Below are 20,009 nucleotides of genomic sequence, written 5' to 3' on the forward strand. Positions count from 1 at the left end.
TTACCAAGCCCTACCCCTTAGCACTGCCAGTGTACCAGGCTGGCAGTGTCAGGGTGCTAGGCACTGCTTAGCCTTGCCCCTGACCATTCAGGAGACTTCACCTGTCCCCCACTGTTGGTGGTAATCTGTGCCCCTTGCCGGTGAGGACCTTGACTGGCGAGGGGGCTAAGGTAAGTCAGCCTGGATGGTTGTGCTCTGATCTCACTAATGACATGTTAATGACGCCTTCCTGAGCTGATCGATGGCAAGGTGGTAAGACACATCCACAGTACTGCCACTGGCGAGAAAACCAGTGTGAAGCTGCAGGGTGCACCGCCAGCTATTTTTGTTGTATTGAACAGCACTCTGTGAAATTTGAAATGAGAAGTAAGATTCACACAGTCAGCTGAAGGGTTCCTGGTGGTATTATTACATTATCACTGGACTATTAATCCAAAAACTTAGTTAATGTTCTGGGGTCCCGAGTACCAATCCCGCCACGGCAGATGGTGGAATTTGAATTCAATTAAAAATATCTGGGATTAACAATCTATTAATGACCATGAAACCATTGTCGATTGTCTGAAAAATCCATCCGGTTCACTAGTGTCCTTTAGGGAAGGAAATTTGTCATCCTTACCTAATCTGCCCTACATGTGACTCCAGAGTCACAGCAATGTGGTTGACTCTCAATTGCCCTCTGACGTGACCTAGCAAGTCACACAGTTCAAGGGCAGCTAGGGATAGGCAATAAATGCTGGTCCAGCCAGCGATGCCCATGTCCCATAAATGAATAAGAAAAAGGGCCCATGGCCTTTTGTGATGGTTGATTTGGTAAAAACAGCCTATTAACTAAACATCACATGCCCAAAGGAGACAACTGGTGCGTTTTCTTTTATTTATTAGTGTCACAAGTAGGCTTACATTAACATTGAAATGAAGCTACTGTGAAAATGCCCTTGTCGCCACACTCCGGGGCCTGTTCGGCTACACGGAGGAAGAATGGCCAATGCTCCTAACCAGCACGTCTTTTGGACTGTGGGAGGAACCCAGAGGAAACCCACATAAATGCAGGGAGAACATGCAGACACTGCACAGAAAGTGACCCAAGCCGCGAATCATATCTGAGTACCTGGCGCTGTGAGGCAGCAGTGCTAACCCCTTTACTGTGCTGCCTCTTTACTGCTCTTAACACTGAGTTATCAACTGGAGCACCTTCTAGTAATATTCTGGATAGGATCATACTGGCAATCAAACTGAGGACCTTCCAGATCTTGGTCACTTGGCCACTTAAAAGACAAATTCACTGGGCTATCAGATTGGCTCACGGCAAGGAATATTTAACTGCTGATATCTTCAGTACGTGCATTAAAGATTCAAAATTTCCCAGGTTCATCTGTGTAATTGCACCCTTCTGCTCCGATGGAATGCTTCTGAAGTTTCATTTGCTGAACAACTGAAACCATAATTTGTGTTGTGCTTTCGGAAATATTTCACAAACTGTTAACACACTATTATTGCCTGGAGGGCAAATGATGATGATACAATGATTAATCCTTTAAATACTGTCATGTTCTTTGATGATTTTCACACACGCACAGTTTGTGTGGAACATCTGCAAAAATGGGACATTCTGGAACATTCTATTGCTGAATGCAGGAAAGCAGAATTACAGCAACATATGGTTCCATCACAGCATTCTGCAATTCACTAGATTTTTGGGATAAAACCAGATTTTGATTCTGAATCAAAAAGTCCAAAGCCTTCTGACCATTATTCACTCAGTTTGATTTACACATGCGATATCTGTAGCTGCCTTTAAGCTTTTGTTACTGAAGATTTTATGGTCCCTACTGTTCCTCTTTGTCTATCTCTCTGCTGGTCTATCAGGCAAAGATTGCAGCCAGATGTTTGCTACAGAACAGTGCGACAGTTTTTGTTTGGGAACACTGTCCCTCTACATCTGGAAACTGAGGTCAAAAGCAGCCCAGATGGATGGAATAGAGGGCGCCTCGCTCTCTGATGTGGGACTGGGAAGTACAGTATGTTCGAATATTGTTCATTCACCTCTAGGACCTGGGCTCAAATCCAAACCGCTCTAAAGAGATGAAAGTTCCTTTCTCACAATGTCTCTCATGCATCTTAACTCTTTGGGGACAGTAACAGCATTCATGTTTCAAAAAAAAACAATGAATTAGAGAATCGGAAAAGCACAAAATCCAGTACTGTGGATGGCTATTCAGCCCATTGAGTCTAACTAGCTCTTTCAAAAAGCCACCGGTTAGCCCCATTCATTCACACTTATCTCATAAGCCTACTTTTTTTTATCTTTCAGGTATTTAAACAACGCCCTCTAGAAGACTTGTTATAAACTTTGCAGTGGGAATTAAGAAAAGTAGTTTTGCATCAGTGTCCAAAGATGTGTGGGTTAGATGGATTGTAAAAAGTCTGACAACACCAGGTTTTAGTCTAACCTATTTATTTGATAATATACTCGCAAGCTTTCGGGTTCAAATAAATAGGTTGGACTAAAACCTGGTGTTGTCAGACTTTTTACTGTGTTTACGCCAGTCCAACGCCGGCATACCCACATCATGATTAGATGGATTGACCATGTTAAGTTGCCCCTTAGTATCCAAAGATGTGCGGAGTTGATGAATAAGAGGGGACTAGCAAAGTAAATACATGAGGTTATGGGGATAAAGCGCGGGTGGGAGTTGTTGTTGCAGGCTCAATGGGCCTAAAGGCCTTCTTCTGCACTGTAGGGATTCTATGAGTGGCTCAACAGGTATTTGCACTGTATGTTATATCAGCTTTGGTTCAGTTGGTAGCATTTCTGAGCCTTTGGGTCAGAACTTGATTTGATTTGATTTGTTATTACCATACGAAGAGTGAAAAGTGTTGTTTCATGCGCGAAGATTGTGTCTTTTTATTTGATGCTGTATTGGTATACAGTGAAAATAATTTTTGTTTGCATGCTGTACAGACAAAGCATAGCATTCATAGAGAAAGAAAGGAGAGAGTGCAAATGTAGTATTACAGTCATAGCTAGGGTGGAGAGAAAGATCAACTTAATGCAAGGTAGGTCCATTCAAAAGTCTGATGGCAGCATGGAAGAAGATGTTCTTGAGTTGGTTGGTACGTGACCTCAGACTTTTGTATCTTTTTCTCAATGGAAGAAGGTGGAAGAGAGTACATATTACAGTGAAGGAGATGCTGGAAGTCTTAAAATGAATCAAGCCTGATGAAGTGTATCCAGGACATTTAAGGGAGGAAATTGCAGGCCCCTTAGCCGAGATATTTGAATTATCAATAGTCACGGGTGGGGTTCCTGAATATTGGAGAGTGGCAAATGTTATGCCTTTGTTTCAAAAGGGATGTAGGGAAAAGCCTGGGAACTACAGCCAATGAGCCTCACAAGTGTGGTGGGTAAGTTGTTGGAAGGTATTTTGAGAGACAGGATCTACAGGCACTTAGAGACACAAGGACTGATTAGGGACAGTCAGCATGGCTTTGTGAGTGGAAAATCATGTCTCACAAATTTGATTGAGTTTTTTGAAGAGGTAACCAAGAAGAGGGCAGTGCAGTTGATTTTGTCCACATGGACTTTAGCAAGGCATTTGACAAGGCACCGCATGGTGGGTTGTTGCATAAGGTTAAATCTCACGGGATCCAGAGTGAGGTATCTAAATGGATAAAGAATTACCTTCTTGACAGAAGCTAGAGGGTGGTTGTAGAGGGCTGTTTTTCAAACTGGAGGCCTGTGACCAGTGGTGTGCCTCAGGGATAGGTGCTGGGCCCACTGTTATTTGTCATTTATATTAATGATTTGGATGAGAATACAGGGGGCATGGTTAGTAAGTTTGTAGCTGACACCAAGATTGGTGGCATAGCAGACAGTGAAGAAAGTTATTTCCAATTGCAAAGGGATCTTGATCAATTGGGCCAATGGGATGACGAATGGCAGATAGACTTTAATTTAGACAAATGCGAGGTGATGCATTTTGGTAGATTGAACCAGGTCAGAACTTACTTAGTTAATGGTAGGGCATTGGGGAGTGTTACAAAACAAAAAGATCTAGGGATACAGGTTCATAGCTCCTTGAAAGTGGAGACACAGGTGGACGGAGCGGTGAAGAAGGCATTCGGCATGCTTGGTTTCATCGGTCAGAACATTGAATACAGGAGTTGGGATGTCTTGTTGAAGTTGTATAAGATATTGGTAAGGCCACACTTGGAATACCGTGTGTAGTTCTGGTCATCCTATTATAGAAAGGATATTATTAAACTAGAAAGAGTGCAGAAAAGATTTTCAAGGATGCTACCACGACTTGATGGATTGAGTTATAAGGAGATGCTGGATTGACTGGAACTCTTTTCTCTGGAGCATAGAAGACTGAGGGGTGATCTGAAAGAGGTCTATAAAATAATGAGGGGCACAGATCAGCTAGATAGCCAATATTTTTCCCAAAGATAGGGGAGTCTAAAACTAGAGGGCCTGGATTTAAAGTGAGAGGGGAGAGGTACAAAAGTGTCCAGCGGGACAATTATTTCACACTGAGGGTGGTGAGTAGCTGGAACAAGCTGCCAGAAGTAGTAGCAGAGGCGGGTACAATTTTGATTATTAAAAAATATTTAGACATTTGCATGGGTAAGATGGGTATTAAGGGATCTGGGTCAAATGCGGGCAATTGGGATTAGTTTAAGTGTTTAAAAAAAGGGTGGCTTAGACAAGTTGGGCCGAAGGGCCTGTTTCCATGCTGTAAACCTCTATGAATCCATGACTCTATGACTCCAGTATATCTGTGATGCATGGGGTCCTTAATTATGCTGGCTGCCTCTCTGAGGCAGCAGGAAGTGTAGGCAGAGTCTGCTCAGTCACAAAAAGACCTTTGGCAGAAGCTTGTGACTCTGGCTAGACATCATCCTCATATCGAGAAGATATGCCCCTCATTTTGAGGAGCACAGATCAGTTAGATGGTCAATATCTTTTCCCAAAGGTAGGGGAATCTAAAACTAGAGAGCAAAGGTTTAAGGTGAGAGGGGAGAGATACAAAAGTGTCCAGAGGGGCAATTTTTTCACACAGCGGATGGTGAGTGTCTCTTACAAGCTGCCAGAGGTAGTAGTAGAGGCAGGTACAATTTTGCCTTTTGAAAAGCATTTAGATAGTTACATGGGTATGATAGGTATAGAAGGAAATGGGCCAAATGTGGGCAATTAGGATTAGCTTAGGGGTTTTGAAAAAAAGGGCGCATAGACAAGTTGGGCCGAAGGGTGTGTTTCCATGCTACATACCTCTATGACTCTATGACTCTATAAATAGCCAATGATGATAAATGACCCGAATCTTCCAAGCAACAGTAATGACAGATTGCTGCTGCACGCAAAATTTCTCCTGACTCAAGTCTGACTGTCAAAGAAATGCAGAGAGAATCTTCATTTAAGGAACTGTGTCACGGTAGATAGAGTGAGGACAAGGCAGGACATGCTGCCTTTTTACTGCAGTATGGTAAGTTTTAATGTCCAGTCTGGAAGTTAGTGAGTGGACGAGTAAATGGATGAATGGACTAATGACTGAGTGAGTGAATGAGTGGGATGGGTTCATGGGTAGGTACATGGGTAAGGTGGTTGATGGGTAGTGATATATATTAGCACTGTTATAAATGGTTACAGGTAGCTTTAAGAGCTGATCACATGATGTGATGGTGCTGTCATTAGGGTGTTGCAGAGGCTGCTGTTTTACTTCTTGTTTGTATTCTGTACGAATATCTCCCAGGATAGATCTGTTGTTTGTTTGAAACTTCATGTGCAAACCACATTCTTTTCTTTCTGTTAAATCCCAAAACCCCAACATAATTAGGGACATCAGAGGTAGACAGGTGAGTGGCGATGTGGGTAAGGTAGGTATGTGGGTAAATGTATAGATAGGTGAGGTAGTAGTTGGGTGAGTTGGTAGACAGATCGGAGGAGTCAGCAGGGGTGGTAGCCAGGTTGGGTCGGTGGGTAGTCTGACCTGGTCGGGACTGTAGATAGATCAGGGGTCAGACAGGTCTGCTCTGGGAGATGGTTGGGTTGAAGAGGGTATCCAGGTTGCCAGTGGTCAGGGGGTGGTTGGGGAGGGGTAACTGGATGTTCAGTGAGGGGATCCGGAGGCTGAATGGAGGTTAGTTGTGTCGTTAACTAGAAATTAGACCGAGCTTTAATTCATTTAACATTTCCTGGGTAATTACCCAGGTAAGTACCTTAGAACTGACTGAGTCAAAGATATTTATGGAGGGTGCCAGGGAGCAGAGAAACTTCCCAGGCAATTCCTACAAAGGCCCATATGTCTAGACTTCCATGGGGTCCTGGCACACATCTTCATTTCCTTTGACCTTATGTGTTGTAGTAACGTGTCATAAAGACTTCATATTCTCCAGTTATATTGCCTGAACTAGTGTGACAGTAAGGCAATTGTAATTGGCTTTCATGTTTTTGGATTAGGGATGTCCAAAGTACTTTTCAGTCAAGAACATACTTCTGAAGTATTGTGATGATTGAAATGAAGGAATTGTGGCAGTCAGTACAAACATTCACTCCCTCCACCACTGATGTACAATGGCAACCATGTATACCATTTATAAGATGCACTGCAGCAACTCTCCAAGGCTCCTTGAGGAGCACCTTCCAAACTCATGATTGCTACCATCTAGAAGGACAAGGGTAGCAAATGCAGGGAACATCACCACTTGCAGTTTAACATAAGAACATAAGAAATAGGAGCAGGAGTAGGCCATCTGGCCCTTCGAGCCTGCCCCACCATTCAATAAGATCATGGCTGATCTGTCGTGGCTCAGTTCCACGTTCCCGCCCTCTCCCCATAACCCTTAATCCCCTCTCTTATCAAAAACCCATCAACCCACGTCTTAAAAATATTTAGCGAGGCAGCCTCCGCCACTTCAACGGGCAGAGAATTTCAGAGATTCACCACCCTTTGAGTGAAGAAGTTCTTCCTCAACTCCGTTCTAAACCGCCCCCCCCTTTATCTTGAGGCTGTGCCCCCTAGTCACCAAGCCACTCACTCACTATCCTGATTACCTTTCCTTCGCTGTCGCTGGGTCAAAATCCTCAAGCTCCCTTCCTAACAGCACTGTGGGTGTACCTACAACTCATGGACTGCAGCAAGTTCAAGAAGGCAGCTCCCTGCCACCCTCTGAAGGAATGGACAGTAAATGGTGGCCTCGCCAGTGATGCCCACATCCCATCAATGAATTAAAAAGAAACTCCCACAATGTGACGGATGGCCAGATAATTGATTTCAGCAATGTTAGTTGAAGGGTGAATGTTGGGCAGGGTACCAAAGATAACTTTCCTGCTCTTCTTCGAAATGTTGCCAAGGGATCTTTTCTGCCACCTGAATGGCAGCATTTGGCAGAGTGTGTCATCTGAAATATGATAGTGCAACTCTCCTTCGGTACTGCGGTGGAACGTCAGCCTTGATTTTCATAGAATCATAGTATAGAAGAAGGCCATTCGGCCCATCGAGTCTGCACTGACAACAATCCCACCCCACCCCGACAATCCCACACATTTGCTCCACCAATCCCACTAACCCACACATTCCAGGACATTAGGGGCAATTTAGCAACCTAACCCGCAGATCTATGGACTGAGGGAGGAAACTGGAGCACCCGGAGGCAATCCAAGCAGACAATGTGCCAACTCCACACAGACGGTGACCCAAGCCGGGTCCCTGGAGCTGTGAGGCAGCAGTGCTAACCACAATGCCACCTTGCTGTCTACTTAGAAATCATCCAATTACCTAATAACGTCTAGCAAGAATCAAGATGCGAATCAACAGTAAAAGAAGCTGCATTCACATAGCACCTTTCATGACCTCAAAAATGCTTCACAGCCAATGAAGAAGTTTTGAAGTGTGGTCAGTAAGTGGTAAATGACAAGTAGATCAACTGGGGTATAGAAAGCAAATGGTGCTAAAAATAACTAACTTGTGGTTCACTTCTATGCTTGAAACTAGCCTGCTGCAAACACAAAGGACTGAAGTAAATGTCACTACTGGCCCATAGGAAGTGCTGAGGCAGTTAAACACAGAATTTCATATCAGTGGAGGCAGTTTGGTCCATTGGTGCTGTTCTAGCTCTTATATCCGCTTAATCCCATTCTCCTGCCCTTTCCCTTGTTATTTTTTCTCATGTCACTCTGTCCTGACCACCTCTTACCTGAAATGAACCTCCTCTAACTCTTAACTAGGCTGAGCTGCATATAGAGTCATAGAGATTTATAGCATGGAAACAGGCCCTTTGGCCCAACTTGTCCAGACCACCCCTTTTTTAAACCCCTAAGCTAATTCCAATTGCCCGCATTTGGCCCATATCACCCTATGCCCATCGTACCCATGTAACTATCTAAAATGCTTTTTAAAAGACAAAATTGTACCCGCCTCTACTACTTCCTCTGGCAGCTTGTTCCAGACACTCACCACCCTCTGCATGAAAGGATTGCCCCTCTAGGCACTTTTCGTTCTCTCCCCCTTACCTTAAGCCTATGTCCTCTAGTTTTAGACTCCTCTACCTTTGGAAAAAGAAGGTGGTTTGGAGGTGACATAGAATCAAGATCAGCTAGAGCAAAATTAGAGCTGCAAATATCACCCGCCAAAAATGAGAGAAATCTGAGTCAAGTTCATGGAGAAAAGTTCAGGCAAAGGTCCAATGGGTTCCTGATGCAGCACCGCGTCAGTGAGCCATATAGATCAGGAGGGCCAAATGTAAATGCATCAGCTGAATTCAGTTATAATACTACTATGTCTGAGCCCTCTGGCCTAGGGTGGGAATATGCCACAAGGCTCCTGTTCCTGATCACTATCTGAGCATCTGTGCTGGTAAAGTTGTGTTGATTGTGGGCGAGCACTCAGATCAGCTTTTCATCTGACCCTATGGGCTGGATTTACGAAATGAAATGGGGAACCCGGCACCCGGATGATTTCCAGATCCCAGCCCTGCGGCACCACGGTGTCGCTTGCACAACACTGTTTTGGAATGTAAATCTCTAATTTGGGGAATGCAAGCTCACCGCCCATTTAATGATGGTATCTCCAGGATGCAGGCGCTGCATGCCATGCACGAGTGTCAAAGGGAGGCGGCAGCCATGATGGGGCCTACTCTGCTGCTGGGCACATTGCATAAACACTTACGTAAATAAGGCTCACAATTTGGCATCGGATCCTCGAGGAGTCCGACAACGGGTTAGCAGTGCTGCCTCACAGCGCCAGGTTCGATACCAGCCTTGTGTCACTGTCTGTGTGGAGTTTGCACATTCTCCCCGTGTCTGCGCGGGTTTCCTCCGGGTGCTCTGGTTTCTTCTCGCAGTCCAAAGCGGTGCGGGTTAGGCTGATTGGCCGCGCTCAATTGACCCTTAGGGTCAGGGGGACCAGCTAGGGCAAATATGTGGAGTGGCAGGGATGGGGCCTAGGTAAGGTTGTGGTCGGTGCAGACTCGATGGGCTGAATGACTTCTTTCTGCGCCGAAGGATTCTATGATTACTAAAAACGGGAGTGCATTTCTCCCGTTAATTTGCACTGGACGGTTTGAATTCATCAAATTCACATTTGAAAATCGCTTTCTCAGCCTCCCTGGCACATTGTGGGTCAGTAACTGGGGTAGGTGAGAGGGTCTCCCGCCACCCCGTACCGCCACCTTCCCTTTGAAAATCAGAACCTGTCCCGGAGGAAGCCGGATCCAGAGGTGCCTGGGAAGACAATTTTTAAATCTCGCTGACACCCCATTCCAGGCCCCATTGTCAATTGAAAACACAGCCCCAGAAGCAGACCATCAGCTTTCCTCTAATTCAGCAACATCTCTCCACTCCCCTCTAGTGGCCACCCTGCAAAACACCATGCAGTATTTTAGCCCAGCCATTTGTCGGAAAAATGAAGTGGGATTGTGTGCAATACAAACAAATAAATAATCAATCCTATCCACGTGATTCGGGCCCTTTGTACTGCTTCCAAATGTCTTTGCGCCGTCGGTTAGTTAATACTTGAAAGGGGAGTCACAGACAGACAGAGTGGTGAAGAAGGCATTCGGCATGCTTGGTTTCATCTGTCAGGATGTGGACGTGCCGGCGTTAGACTGGGGTAAACACAGTAAGAAGTCTCACAACACCAGGTTAAAGTCCAACAGATTTATTTGGTAGCAAACGCCACTAACTTTCGGGGCCCTACTCCTTCAGGTGAGTGTCTTTCACTCACCTGACGAAGGGGCAGAGCCTCAAAAGCCAGTGGCTTTTGCTACCAAATAAACCTGTTGGACTTTAACCTGGTGTTGTGAGACTTCTTACTGTGTTCATTGGTCAGAACATTGAATACAGGAATTGGACTGTCTTCTTGAAGTTGTACAAGACATTGGCAAGGCCACACTTGGAATACTGTGTGCAGTTCTGGTCACCCTATTACAGAAAGGATATTATTAAACTAGAAAGAGTGCAGAAAAGATTTACTAGGATGCTACCGGGACTTGATGGTTTGGGTTATAAGGAAAGGTTGGATAGACTGGGGCTTTTTCCTCTGGAGCGTAGGAGGCTGAGGGGTGGTCTTATAAAGGTCTATAAAATAATGAGGGGCACAGATCAGCTAGACAGTCAATATCTTTTCTCAAAAGTAGGGGAGTCTAAAACTAGAGGGCAGAGGTTTAAGGTGAGAGGGGAGAGATAGAAAAGTGTCCAGAGGGGCAATTTTTTCACACGGAGGGTGGTGAGTGTTTGGAACAAGCTGCCAGACGTTATAATAGAGGCGGGTACAATGTTGTCTTTTAAAAAGCATTTAGATTGTTACATGGGTATGATGGATATAGAGGGATATGGGCCAAATGCAGGCAATTTGGATTAGCTTCGGGGTTTAAAAGAAGAGTGGCATGGACAAGTTGGGCCAAAGGGCCTGTTTCCATGCTGTAAACCTCTATGACTTTATGGCTTATTTATTATATTCCAACTCAGGTTGTCAGCAGGTAAACATACAAGAGGAGCGGATTTTGTATAAATTGCAGGGTCGACGACTGAAGAAGGATGGTTTGTAGAATAGCTCTGAAACACTTTGATTCCAAACAATGCCTTTGAACCTGGGGCTGCAAGTTGGAGGATTGGTCAAAATCAGCTGGAGTATCTGGAGAATGCACCAGCAGCTTAAAATCCACACTTTCAGAGAGATATACAGCTTATAGGGAGAAAGTGCAAAGACACGTTACCAGGAAAACAGAAAATATGAAGGGAATTCCTTATGAGGAGCACTTAAGAATTCTTGGATTACAATTTTTGGAGAAGTGAAGACTGTTTTTTATTATTTGGGGGAAGTTTATCAATTGATTCATGCACTTTCTTAAAGCTTGAACAGTTTGTTACTGCAGATTACAGTATTTCGTGTAGTCATCAATAGAAACTTGTCCATGCCACCCTTTTTTTTAAACTCCTAAGCCAATCCCAATTGCCTGCATTTGGCCCGTATCCCTCTATGCCCATCTTATCCATGTAACTACTTAAATGCTTTTTAAAAGACAACATTGTAACCCGCCTCTACCTCTGACAGCTTATTCCAAACACTCACCACCCTCTGTGTGAAAAAATTGCCCCTCTGGACACTTTTGTATCTCTCCCCTCTCGCCTTAAACCTCTGCCCTCAAGTTTTAGACTCCCCCACTCTTGGAAAAAGATATTGACCATCTAGTTGATCTGTGCCCCTCGTTATTTTATAGACCTCTCTAAGGTCACCCCTCAGTTTCCAATGCTCCAGAGAAAAAAGTCCCAGTCTATCCAGCCTCTCCTTATAACCCAAACCATCAAGTCCCGGTAGCATCCTCGCAAATCTTTTCTGCACTCTTTCTAGTTCATATCTGACATTCACAAATTTTTGTTTTCATATCGAATCAATGATACTTGTGATGCTTTGTCCAATTTTGTTGTGAATGCTGAAAATGTAGTAACTTTCAGAAGATTTGTCAGGGACGCCTGATTTCTATGTATTTACTGCCTGACATTGTTCATAGAATGAAAGTTCATAGGATCCCTACAGTGCAGAGAAGGCTGTTCGGCCCATCAAGTCTGTACCGACCGCAATCCCACCCAGGCCCCATTCCTGTAACCCCACACATTTACCCTGCTAATCTCCCCGACACTAGGATCAACTTAGCATGGCCAATGAACCTAATTCACACATCTTTGGACAGTTTTTGTTTTTAAATGTGCTTTGCATTGTATGGCTTTGCACTGAATGGCAATAAAGATAAGTAAATAATGTTCTGCCATTTTGTCAAATAAATGGATAAAAACATATGATGGAAAGGAAGTTGTGTCTGCCCCAACATGACCCGAGCAGTGGAATTACCGTCTGGTTTAAAGATAATGAGGCTATTTTTAACTCTCAGCGATTGTTTCTAACTTTGTAATGTTGAATCAGGATGCCCTTTATAAAACTCTGGCCACATTTTGTCTCCATTGAAGTCAACGAAACAGAACATCAGCAGAGAAAAGTGTTCAATCTGTTATCTCCTGTTTCACGCTATTGCCCAAAGTCAAAGTGAACTCAATGTGTATGGCGCATTGTGTAAAAGTTCAGTACCATCAGAAGACGCAGAGTTACTTTGGTTAGATGCTGAACGGTATGTTAGTTGGATGGATCTGCTGCCTAATAATTGGGAGTTTCCGCCCTGTTGTAGAAATTTCTTTCTTTGGTTGCTGGGGTCATTGAATGCCGTGAAACCCTCATCAGCAATTGAGCGAATGTTGACAAGGTGTATTTTCTGATTAACGATGACAGTGAGAAAATTACTCACATGTGGAAAGTAAGCCACTTTGGGCCCCATCCCCAACCTTTGCTGATCCTGTACAAATTTCTTCATGTTATGCAGTACGCATCCTGGCGACTCCTTTGAATACAAGAGGCCTGTGCAGCTCCGTGACATTGTCCACTTGGCCCACTTGTCCACTGAGCCATAAGGAGACTCCTAATGACATATTTCCAATGTTCTTTATTTTATTTCCGGAAGCAACCCAGACTCATCAAGCCTGGAGACGGAGGCTCACAGCTCATAGATTACTATTACATTAGGTGACATCTAAATGACAGTATTTGAAAGAAACGGAAGACCAAGATTTTCAAATTGTAAAGTATAGACCTTGACCAGACGTGTAAATATATGATTGTCAGTGTACAGCAGTTTGCTAAAACCACAGAGGCTTCTTTGCTGTCAGTGCTGACACATGCTTACCAAATTACTTTACTGTGGTAGTGACAGGGCTGAAATTCCTGTCCTCCTTAAACAGTAATCCAGAAGGAAGTAATACCATGTCAGTTTACAGCTAATGACTCCCTTCCTGCACTCACTGTACCCTGGGGCCAGCAGGCTTCCTGAAGCACTTTGCAACAGCTTAACCCTTTCATTAACCTGTAGGTGGATGGGAACAAAGCAGCTTCCAGGACAGTGGGAAAGTTACACTACTATCTGCGAAATACTCTGCCAGCAAAGCCATGAATTAGACGTGCTCCAGACAAGATGCTTGAATCTTGTGGGGACCCATAGTAACCAGTCCTAGAGATGTGGTGATTAGGTGCATTGGCCATGCTAAATTCACCCTCAGAATAGGCACCAAAGTGTGGCGACTAGCGATTTTCACAGTAACTTCACTTTGATTTGAGTTGATTTATTATTGCCATACGTATTAACGTACAGTGAAAAGTATTGTTTCTTGCACGCTATACAGACAAAACATATCGTTCATAGAGAAGGAAACAAGAGAATGCAGAACGTAGTGTAACAGTCATAGCTAGAGTGTAGAGAAAGATCAACTTAATGCAAGGTAAGTCCATTCAAAAGTCTGACAGCAGCAGGGAAGAAGCTGTTCTTGAGTCGGTTGGTAAGTGATCTCAGACTTTTGTATCTTTTTCCCGAAGGAAGAAGGTGGGAGAGAGAATGTCCGGGGTACATGGGCTCCTTAGTTATGCTGGCTGCTTTGCAGAGGGAGCAGGAAGTGTAAACAGAGTCAATGGATAGGAGGCTGGCTTGCGTGATGGATAGGGCTACATTCACAATCTTTTGTAGTTCCAATGTTAATATATTCAGAGATTCATAGAATCACTCCAGGACAAAAGGAGGCCATTCAGCCCATCAAGTCTGTATTGACCACAATCCCACCTTATTCCATTTACCCTGCTAACCCCTCAGACACTAGGGTCAATTTGGCATGGCTAATCCATGTAACCCACACATCTTTGGATACTGGGAGTAAACTGGAACACCCTGAGGGAACTCATGTAGATATGGGGAGAACGTGCAAACTCGACACAGACAGTGACCCGAGACTGGAGTTGAACCTGGGACCCTGATGCCGTGAGGCAGCAGTGCTAACCACTGTGCCACCATGTCGCCCACTTACTTGTGACACTAATAAATAAACATTAAAGATATTAGAACATCTTCTTCTGTAAAGTTAGAATACCTGATCTTTTAGAATAATTATAATCAATAACAATTTTATTTGGTACCACTAACACAGAAAAATATCACCTTAGGACAAATATCTCGATAAGGAGGGGTGACTAAAATCATAGTCAAAGGGCTAAGTTAGGCCGCAAAAAGTAGGTGGAGAGGCAGTGGGGTTTAGAAAGGGAACTTGCCGAGCTTAGTTAGGGCCCAGATGACTGAAAACACTCAGAAGAACATCAGGGTTGAAAAAGAGGCCAGTATTTCAGGAATGCAAAGTTGTCAGAGAGCTGTAGGCTTGGAGAAGGTTACAGGAAGAGGCCACGCACACACTTAAAGATGGAGCAGGAATTGGGCTGGCTGCTTGAAGTGAATCAAATGCGAAATTCTCTCTCTTATCACCGCCCCCCCCCCCCCACCCCCCACCACCACCACCACCACCATCCCCACTCCCCTTTCTCTCCTCTCTCTTCAAGCTAGTGGACTTCATCCCGTTCGCCATCTGATCTTGGCAGTGTGAAGATGCAATTTTAAAGTTTAAAGTGTATCTATTAGTGTAACTTCTGGGCTCCAACCAGATACCACACCATCAGGGTGCTCTGGCGGCAGGAAGCAAGAAGCAGCAGATGGATGCCAAATTTTTGGTGGGTAGGACACCAAAGGAATGATCACTGAAGGCAAGACAAGCTGCAGGGAGGAGGGGATCCAAGGAAAGGGGATTGACGCCAATCTTTCCCTTGTTGAGTTTGTTTTTTAGTGTCACATGTACACTTACATTAATACTGCAATTAAGTTACTGTGAAAATCCCTTAGTCGCCACATTCCAGCGCCTGTTCGGGTACACTGAGGGAGAATTTAGCACAGCCAATGCACCTAACCGGCTTGTCTTTTGGGCTGTGCAATGAAATTGGAGTACGTGGAGGAAACCCACGCAGACATGGGGAGAACTTGCAGACTCTGCACAGTGACCAAGCCTGGAATCGGCAGCAGTGCTAAGCACAGTGCCACCGTGCTGCCCTGGAGAGCCTCGCTGCTTATCCTGACTCCAGGCTCTGCCTCCATCTTTTGTTATCCAATCTGCTTCTGACAGCAAGGCCAAAAAAGATCAGACCAGAGTTAAAATTGTAGAAGAGAGGCCTGATGATGTCATCAGACATTGTGAGATCCCACCCGAGGTAAGTCATCCGGTCAATTTTAACACCAGTGGTTCTGCGGGGTGGTTAGGGTTAAAATTGGCCCTGAGGTTTCATCTATCAGTATATTGGTTTTCAAACTGGGGTCCATGTGGAAGACCAGAAAAGGTAAACACCGGTTTTCTTGAATTAAAACACTTTCTCTGTGCTGCCCTTTCATTTTGCAAATATTGTATAGTATTACAATTTAATTGTGGGGGTCCATGTCTAATCCATTTGAAAAGGGGGTCCCTCAATCAAAATGGTTTAAGAACTACTGCACTAATATCATGAAAAGGAATTTCTAGGCTTTAAAAAGAATTACAATTTAATCAAAAATTGTGACCATGAAGTGAGAATGGAGCTATGAGCCATTTAGCGGTCTAGGTGAAAGAGTTAGAAGGGTTCAAAAAGTGATTGTAAAATCTTTTGCCCTCAATGTGATGATGTAATCCATACTGAGTCGTGCCATTGTGTCATCGGAATACTCGAAAGTTTCTTGTGTGTGAGACTGATTGTTGTGACATGAATGGTACTTTGCTTTTCACCTTTTCTGTAACCCCAAGCTTAAAGAGAGCGTCTCCTTTGAAAAAAGTGACAGCACACAGGAGGAAGAGGTCAGGCTGCACAAAGGGCCTACAGATGCATGGAGTCCCCTCTGTGTACAGCCACTTCCACAGAGCATCATGTAGCCTGAAGCTACTTACAGTATTATCAGGTCAAACAAATATTAGCTCCCACCCTCCCATGGAGCAGATTTGACCTTTTGTTTGTCTAACCACAGCTTAGAGTTTCGAGCCCAGCCTGAGTCAAAGGGCCCAATGGAAAGGGATTTGTACGTTTGAAAAGACGCCATTGTCCTCACAAAGACCACAGACATGAGTGAGTTTGAAGGCCTTTCTTATACTCGATTTACTTTGATGGCACGCTGTCTACTACTAGCGTGCGTCTCTTCCATCATTAATGCCATTCTTCGACCTCTGAACAATAGGGAAAATGCAGGGCAGGCCTACGTAGGATGTGTTTTTTTTCTTCAGTCAAGGGGTGTGGGCCTCAGTGGCAAGGCAACCATTTATTGCTCATCCCTAATTGCCCTTGAGAAGCATGTGGTGATCTGCCTTCTTGAATCACCGCAGTCCGAGTGGTGTAGGCACATCCACAGCGCTCTTAAATAGTAGTGAATCACTTTGAGTTGACATCCAGAAGTAGGCCATTTCGCCCATGAGATCTGTGCTCATGTTTGGATCTACATAAATGTCTTCTCACACAACTCCACCGAACCCCGTCAACGTATCCTTCCATTCCTTTTCTCCTCAAGTACTTACCTAGTTTCGTCACAAAGGCATCAATATAATTTACCACAGCAACTCCCTGTAGTGATGACAGGCTGGCATGGTGACACAGTGGTTAGCACTGCTGCTTCACAGCATCGGGGACCCAGGTTCGATTCCTGCCTTGGGTGACTGTGTGGGTTTTCTCAGGGCGCTTCGGTTTCCTCCAAAGATGTGCAGGTTAGGTGGATTAGCCGTGCTCACTTGCCCCTTAGTGTCCAGAGATATGCAGGTTAGGTGGTTTGGCTATGCTAAATTGCCCCTTAGTGTCCCAGGATGTGTAGGTTAGGGGGATTAACGGTGTAAATACATTGGGTTACAGGGATAAGGCCTGGGTAATATGCTCTGTCAAAGGGTTGGTACAGATTCTACGGGCTGAATGGCCTCCTCTGCACTCTGGGGATCCTATAATTCTATGATACATCAGGAATAGCCTAGGTGGGGAAATAGCAATAACATTTACCAGAGTCCAACGACTGAACAACAAAGCCTTCTGCTAATGACACACACTAAGCACATCAACTACTTGTCTTTTTAAAAGGATATGCTACAGGGGGAAGGTCACTGTCTAAGACCTTTCAGCCATAGTGCACTGAGGGGAGGGGAATTGTATGGAAGCCCCTCAAGCTACATTTGGGCAGCACAGTGGTTAGCATTGCTGCCTCACAGTTCCAGTGACCTGAGTTCGATTCCTAGCTTGGGTCACAGTTTGCGTGGAATTTGCACATTCTCCCCGTGTCTGCGTGGGTTTCCCCCGGATGCTCCCGCTTCCTCCCACAGTCCAAAGAGATATAGGTTAGGTGCATTGGCCATGCTAAATTATCCTGGGGTACATTGGTTAGAGGGATTAGCAGGGTAAATTTGTGGGGTTATGGAGATAAGGCTTAGGTGGGATTGTTGTTGGTGCAGACTTAATGGGCTGAATGGCCTCCTTCTGCACGATAGGGATTCTATGATTCTATGATACATGACTCACATTGAACGTATGTGGTGATTATTACATGTGTCACAATTGTATGGAAGCACCTCAGAGTGCAACCTGATCTGGGTCCTCAATTTAAACATGTTTGCACTTCTTACAAAGACCGTTTTGAAATGTCTGTAACATTATTTTGATTGAATTGAAGGACCTCAAAGTGCAACATGATCTAGGTCAAAAACTTGAATACAACTGCACTTTCTGTGAGGGACATTTGGAAATGCCTGCAATGCTTTTTCAGATACTTTACGAATAACTATATTTTTGCAATAAAAGTCTCTAAAAAATGATGCACTGTTTGGATCAGGGATCAAATCTGGATGAACGACAGACTGGAATATGTCTTTGAGATACTGGGGCAGAGAGAAGCTTGTGAAATGTAACCAGAGATTTCATGTTTGGGTGGCATGGGATATCAGACTCAACTACAATGCACACATAGGTTGAACATCCTGCTGATGTTTGCTTGGGTTGGAGGGGTTAACATTTGAGGAATAATCATTTGACAGGGTAATGGTGGCTATTGATGCCATGGAAACATTCCTGAGCAAGGCTGGTACAGTGGCACAGTGGATAGCATTGCTGCCTCACAGAGCCAGGGAGCCAGGTTGATTGGCCATGCTAAATTCTTAGTGTGACAGGGATTAGTGGGTAAATATGTGATGCTGCGGGGATAGGATAGGGTCTGGGTGGGGTTGTTGTCGATGCAGACTTCTTCACTGTAGGGACTCTATGATTCTAAGACTAACTTCGTCTAGTTAGGGAAGGGAAAAAAAGAGAAACAAGAAAAATATAATTCCTCACAAGGTTAGCACTCACAGCGCCAGGGACCTGGGTTCGATTCTGGCCTCTCTGGGTCTTCACCTTTTGATTTCTGTTCACTCCACATTAACATTCTAGAGGTACCAACTGGGAAATCAAATTGAAGTGAGGGCAAAATAGGGCTTGACCCTGATGTACCATCCCATAGCATTGTGGCAGAGAGGTACATCCCTACCTCTGGGCCGGAAGCTACGAGTTTAAGTTTCATTTCGGGATTTGGTCACCATGGAAGGTGGACCATAACGTGGCCAAACATGTTCATTATCAGTTTGCAAAATTGTAGAATCCCTATGGTATCGAAGGAGACCATTCAGCCCATCAAGCCTGTCACAACTACAATCCCACCCGGGCCCAATTCCCATAACTGCACTCATTTACCCTGCTAATCTCCTTGACGCTAGGATCAAGTTAGCGTGGAATTGCACCCAACCCGCACATTTTTGGAGTGTGGGAGGAAACTGGAGCACTCGGAGGAAACCCACACACAGACATGGGGAGAATGTGCAAGCTCCATACAGACAGTGACCCGAGGCCAGAATTGAACCCAGGTTCCTGGAGGTGTGAGGCAGCAGTGCTAACCACTGTGCCACCCAATCCTTCCAATATCCCCGATGGTAGGTGGTAAGAGAGGGAGAGTTGACTGGTCAGCCATGCTGCAGATGGTAATGGTCACCCACTGCCCAAGTTGCCAAGTGTAATCATGGACGGATCCAATGGAAGGCCATAGAGACTAACTCCCTCCTGAAGGAAGTGGAACAGCAACTTCCTGCACGCACCCTGATATCGTCCCGTACAGTGGGTCAGTTGGTCGCACTTTTGCTTCTGATTCAGAAAACTGCTGTTCAAATCCCATTCCAAAACCTGAGCACAAAATCTCCTGACTGACCCTCCAGTGCAGTACCGAGGCAGTGCTACAGTGTCAGAGGTGCAGTGGTGAACTGAGGTCCCTCCTGTCCGACCAGGTGGAAGTAAAATAAATCTCTTGATACTATTTCAAAGAAGAGCAGCAGTGTTCTCCCTCAATCAAACTCACAAAACTCTGACTGTCCGGTCATCTATCACAGTGCTGTTTGTGGGACTGTGTAACATTGACAGAGGTACTGGGTGGCATTTACTGATTCTGTGCCTAAGTGTCAACTTGGGCAGGAAAAGTGAGGGCAGCCTGCCAACTCCTCTGCCAGCTTTTCCTGCCATATTCAGAGAATCTTAGAATCATTACAGTGCAGGAGGAGGCCAGTTGGCCCATGTAGTCTGCACCGA

Source organism: Carcharhinus amblyrhynchos, chromosome 13, assembly GCF_965287045.1.
Source record: "Carcharhinus amblyrhynchos chromosome 13, sCarAmb.v2.hapA, whole genome shotgun sequence".
Taxonomy (NCBI): domain Eukaryota; kingdom Metazoa; phylum Chordata; class Chondrichthyes; order Carcharhiniformes; family Carcharhinidae; genus Carcharhinus; species Carcharhinus amblyrhynchos.